A 6,482-nucleotide genomic window follows, 5' to 3' on the forward strand; every position below is an offset into this window, starting at 1 on the left:
TGACCGAGCGCCTCAACAAAACCATCGCCGATATGCTCGCCATGTATGTCGATGCCGAACACAAGACCTGGGGCGTCATCTTGCCTTACGTAGTCTTCGCCTACAACACAGCAGTGCAGGAGACCACCCAGATGACGCCTTTTAGGCTCGTCCATGGCAGAGAGGCCACGACCACGTTGGACGCCATGCTGCCGAACGTTACCGAGGAAGATAACGTCGACGTCGCCGCCTATCTACAACGTGCAGTAGAAGCCCGAAGACTTGCCCGATTAAGGATCAAAGACCAGCAGCGGACCGACGCCACACGCTACAACCTACGAAGACGCGACCGGAATACAAGCCAGGAGACCGAGTCTGGGTTTGGACGCCCATTCGCCGCCGAGTATTGAGTGAAAAGCTTTTGCGCCGCTATTTCGGGCCGTACAAGGTTCTTCGTCGGCTAAGTGAATTGTTCTATGAAGTCGTCCCTGACCAAATGACTGCATCCCAGCGACGACACGTACGTCCAGAAGTAGTCCATGTCGTACGCCTAAAGCCCTATCATACACGCTAAAGGACGCAGTGTTTCCACCTTCGGTGTTTATTTTTGCGCAATCCGTTTTTCATTGTTTATAGCGGCATTATTTTCTAAAGCATCGAGTCGATGCTTCTTTGAGAGGGGAGTAATGCCGCGAATCTTTGTAGCGTTCGTTTCTAGTGTTTGTTTGTTCATGCTTCAAGGCTGCCGACGCGCCGCTTTATCGCTTCGTTTGTGACGCCAGACGCGCCTAGATTTATCTCGATTGATCGCATCCGGACGGAGCCGATTCTAGTTTGTGCCAGAATGTTCTAGTAACTTCTAAAGCATTATCTTGAATGTTCGCTATCAGGTTTAAAAAGAGCACGGCCGACAGCGGCGGTCATTCTGTTCGACGACCACCGAGCACGCTGGTTTGCTACGCCACAGCCGAGTGATTCAGTTCTTTGCGGGCGCAAGTCAGCCCAAATAAAGAGTTCCGTTTCGAAGACATCCTCGTTGTTTTCCTGTTCGCCGGACTGCAGTCACCACTACGTGACAATATCCTTTAAGTACGGTCGCTTTTCACTAACGAGAGTAAAGCACTGATGTGCTACCTCAGTAGCCAAAACTTGAAAACTTCTCTCGCATCGTACACAATAGTTGAAACTAAGCGGCATGCCCCAGGAGACACTCTCTCGAAGTTGTCAAACGACACTGCCTTTATGGGACTGTGGTAGGAGAAACTTTTACATTTTAGTTAGTGGCACTGGCGGAAATGGCGAGAATTGGGCCTAGTAGGTTGCTCACAATGGTTCAACGCACTTAACTTTTTACTCGCGCTCTGTGTTGGTGTGGTTGTTTTTTCTCTTGTCCTGATCAGCACTGATGGAGTAGCCACTGTAATGCTTATCCCGCCTGATTACCACAACTATCATGCCTCTAATGGTCCTGTTCTGCTAAATGGCAACCTTGCCATCACGGCCTGATCCAAACAAAAACTATGAACCCTAGTATGTGGCACTGTCATCAATGCGCCGTGGACCGGCGAAAGTATGGGAGCTTTCTGTAGTCATTTTTCCAAACCCGAATGGCACTTTTCGCTTCCTTCCCATCACTTATGCTGTTATGCAATTCCCAACGCGTTCGCTTCTTTCTCTGCCATTGTAATAGCACAGCCCTTTCATTTTGTATCCTAACAAGAATATTGCCACGTATCATTGTAGTGTTTGTCCGTTCACGCTCAAGGCTGCAGGAAAGGGTTGTTATCACTTTTGTTCGTGACGCGAGAAGCGACCAGACTAATCTCGATTGATCACAGCCATGAAAGGCTGCTTCTAGGTTTTTCTAGATTACTGTAGAGGATGTTGTCCTGTTATCTGGAAGTTTCCTTGCCGCCTTTAAATTGAGCGATGCCGCGAGCGACGGACATTCGTAGTTCGACGACCGACAAGCACGTTTGTTCCTTACGCCGCCGCCGAGTGATTCAGTTCTTTTGCGGGCGCAAGTCAGCCCAAATAAAGAGCTTCGTCTGCAAGGCTTGTTGCTGTTTTCCTGACTGCTGGATTGCCGTGACTACCACGTGACATCTGGTGGAGGTGCTGGGCAGCCTTTCATGTTCCGGACACCCCCTACAAGCCTTGATGCCAGCCCTCTGAGTCATCAACCGCAGGACCTGAGTCCAGTCCACCGCGCTAGCCGACGCCTGCAAGGGCACGCACCAGAGTTCGGGAATCTGCCGGACCCTACCCGGAAGCCAGCCGCAACGTCTACCATGAGCTTGCCCCAGACGACGACTCCAATCATTCTTCACCAGCCCCGGGTGCCACCAACCTTCGACGCTTCGCCTGGCGCCGACCCCCGAAGAATGGCTGGAGCAGTTCGACCGTGTGGCTATCTTCAACAACTGGGACGATGCCACGAAACTTAGGTACGTCTTCTTCGCCTTGGAGGGACCAGCAAAAGTCTGGTTTGAGAATGAGGAAGCTAACCTCACGAACTGGGAAACCTTCAAGGAGCAGCTTCTAAAGACCTTCACGAACGTCGTGCGAAAGGAGAGAGCCCAGCAGCTGCTACAGTCTCGCATACAACACCCAAACGAGACCGTTGCTGTGTACACTGAGGAAATGAAGCGTCTCTTCCGGCGTGCCGACGCGAGCATGAAGGAAGAAGAGAAGGTGAAGTTGCTTATGCGAGGAGTTAAAGAGCAACTATTTGCCGGCCTCGTTCGCAACCCACCGAAAACCGTCGCGGAATTCGTAGAAGAGGCATCCACAATGGAGAAAACTCTTGACGCCCGAGCCCGCCAGTATGACCGCCAGCAGCGGTTTTTGTCAGCAAGCTGCATGGACATCGCTAACAACGATAACCTGCTGGAGGTTATACGTGAAGTTGTGCGAGAGGAGCTCCGCCGATTGCTGCCAACGGGAACGCAGCCGCAGCTTTCATCGCTCACAGACGCCATCCGCGATGAAGTTCAACAGGCCTTCGGTGTGACGCCGACCACCACGTAGCCTATGGAGCCCCCAGCCATGACTTACGCCGCAGCTGTGCGCCGTCCTGCACCTCGACGACGGGACTCAAGCCCCTATCACCCTTAGCCAGCTGCGTTGGACCGCCGCCCTCTCGCCCCAACCCGCCAGTCCTACGAGCGTCGCACACAGCCGAGGAAATGCGACGAGTGGAGAACTGGAGAACTCCCGACCAGCGCCGCCCACTATGCTTCCACTGCGGCGAAGCCGGTCACGTCCTCCGGCACTGCCCATACAGAAGACTGGGCATCCGAGGGTTCTCTTACGACGCTCCACGACCCCGACCCGGACAGCGACCAGCCGAAATCGAGGAGTTTTTGCGTCGAGAAGAATACTCATCGCCGAGCCGCCTATCACGTTCCCCGTCGCCATCGTCCCCGCGCTTTGTATCTCCTAGCCGAGGTTACGCCATGCGTGGACGCTCCCCCAGCCCCCGAAGGTTAAACTAAATAAAGCAGCCTCTGGAGGTGAGGTGACCAAAGTTTGAGAGATTGTGACCAAAGTTTGGGGGGGGGGGGAGGGAGGGTTAGAACCTATATTGTTCTTTTATTCCGTCCGGCCGCAGTACGACAAAGCTGAAAAGCCCCCCCTCCTTCACCTCTTTGCCACTGTTAGTTTTATAGCATGGGCCCCAGTCGTGAGGTGCATGTGGATGCCGCACAGTGCGTGCCATTTCTAGCGAAATGATACCAGGGGACGGGGAAGTCTTGGAGGCGCATATTCGCTAACTTTCCGTTGTTGCCTATCAGGTCAGAAAATTTTTTTTACCCTTTTCGGAGCACAACAACCACATGGGTCCAAATATTTTGAAAAGAAGTCGCACAAAAAGAAGCGCCATCGAACACTGCACGGAGGAAGTAATCACGGGAAAGAAGAGGAGGGAGAGCACTTTCCTGGTGAACGTCTACAGCAACCCGTCCCACGGACAACAGAAATTCAAGGCACTGTTCCACAAGGCAGCTTCAGTCGCGGGAAGCAATACGCTCGTAGTGTGCGGAGACTTTAACGCACCGAGCCAAGACTGGGGCTACCACAGAACGACGGTCAAGGGGAGAGAGCTGATGCAAGACGCCACCGACGTCGGACTGAACCTAATCACGGATCCGGCCTTTCCCACCAGGATCGGCACATCTGTTACGAGAGACACAACTCCGGACCTTACCTTCATCAAAACTGAAGGAGGATCAAGAGAAGCGAAATGGAGAAACACGGGCCAAGAGCTGGGCAGCGATCACTACATCGTAGAGGTCGTCATACTGCTCGAAGGCCAAGGCAACACCGGCATAAGAAAGCATCGCATTACAGACTGGGACGCCTTTCGAAAGGCGCTACCCGCGGTGCAAGAGGACATTACGGACATCGAGCAATGGGCGGCCAACGTCGTTGAGACGACGGAAGGAGCCACCAAAGAGCTAGAGACGGACGAACGGATAGACAAGATGGACAGTCGGCTGGCCCACCTGATAGAAGCCAAGCAGTCCATAAAGGCGAGGTGGCAGAAGCGACGAACCAACCGCAGTCTAAGGAAGAAGATCGCCGAGCTCAACAGGCAGATCGAGGTCCACTGCAGGGTGCTATGCACCCAACAGTGGAACGAGGCCTGCAACGAAGCCGACGGACAGATGCACAAGGGCAAGACGTGGAACATGCTGCGGCACCTCCTCGACGAAACCAAGACCAAGGGCCACCAACACAACAACCTGGCCAGGATCCTACACAAGGCAATCTGCGAACACGGGGAGGACGAGGTCAAGCGGCGCTTGGACGCCAAGTACCTGCCGACCACCCCCACGGAAAGACACCCGGATTACCAAGGCAAGGAGAACGAGACGCTAGATCGCGACATCCAGACCTGGGAAGTAAGAGTTGCCCTGCAGGAACTCAATGGAATGTCTGCCGCGGGTCCCGATCGAGTGACCAACAGAGCGCTCAAGAACCTCAACGAAGCGGCCATCGAAACGCTCACGAACTTCTACAACAAGTGCTGGCAAGAAGGAAGGCTACCCAAGCAATGGAAAGCAGCCAAGACGATCCTCATCCCCAAGCCTGGCAGGCCGCCCAACATAGAGAACCTCAGGCCGATCTCACTCACTTCGTGCGTGGGAAAGGTCCTCGAGCACGTTCTCATGAACAGGTGGCAGCGTTACCTGGAAGAATCGGAGCTTTACCCAAACTCCATCATCGGGTTTCGGAACAAACTCGGGACGCAAGACGCCATGATCTTACTGAAAAACGAGATCATCGACGATACGACGGGCACCAAGGACAACAGAGCCGTACTCGGGCTGGACTTGCAGAGCGCCTTTGATAAAGTGAGGCACTCGGCTATCCTGGCCCAAGTATCCAGGCTAAACATGGGCAGGAGGACATACCAGTACATCAAAGACTTCCTGACGGAACGAACCACCGAAATCTGTGCGGGAGACCTACAGCTCGAAGAGAAGAAGCTGGGCAGCGTCGGAACTCCGCAGGGGTCAGTGATCTCCCCGCTACTCTTCAACCTCGTGATGATCGGGGTGGCCACCCGGCTAGAAAGAGTAGCGGGAGTCCGGCACACCATCTACGCCGACGACGTGACGCTATGGGTACCGGGAGGAAGCGACGGACACATCGAGACAACGCTGCAAGAAGCGGTCAACGCCATCGAGGAGCAGCTGGACGGGTCTGGACTCGTTTGCTCCCCGGCCAAGTCAGAACTGCTGGTGATTCCCCCGAAAGGATCGTGCAGGAAAAGAAAGAATATGGAAGTCAAGTACGAGCGTCCCAAGATCACGGTCAAGACGGCGGGAGGACAGGTAATACCGGAAGTCGAGAAGATTCGGGTACTCGGGCTGCTCGTCCAGCGAAACCGAGTCAACGGTGAAACGGTCAACAAGCTCGCGGGCAAGGCGGCTGCGGCAATGAGACTCATCAAGAGGGTGTCCAACAGAAAAGCGGGGATGAAGGAGGAGAGCCTGACTAGGCTCGTTCAATCCTTCGCAGTTAGCCACATAACGTACGTGGCCGCCTTCCACAACTGGAGGCCGAGTGAACGTAACAAGATAGACGCCACCATACGCAAGGCGTATAAGGCGGCACTCGCTCTCCTCGGGAGCACGAGCACCGAAAAATTCATGGCGCTGGGAGTCCACAACACGCTGGACGAAATAGCCGAAGCACAGAGAACGGCACAACTCGAGCGTCTCTCCGAAACGAGAACCGGAAGACAGATACTGCGGGACCTTGGCCTCGAACCGAGGGAAGGCAAGCAGCAGAAAGACGTACCTATACCAGATAGCATCAACAGAAAGCTCAGGGTCTTCCCGATCCCGAAGAACCTGAACCCCGAGCACAACAGGGAGCGGAGGTTGGCGAGGGCCAGGGCTCTCGTGGACCTCCACGCCAGAGAAGAAGGCGCCGCCTACGTGGACGCGGCAGAGTATCAAGGGAGCACCGACGCATACGCGGCGGTGGTT

Source organism: Amblyomma mixtum, chromosome 2, assembly GCF_055824585.1.
Source record: "Amblyomma mixtum isolate Tamu chromosome 2, ASM5582458v1, whole genome shotgun sequence".
Taxonomy (NCBI): Eukaryota; Metazoa; Arthropoda; class Arachnida; order Ixodida; family Ixodidae; genus Amblyomma; species Amblyomma mixtum.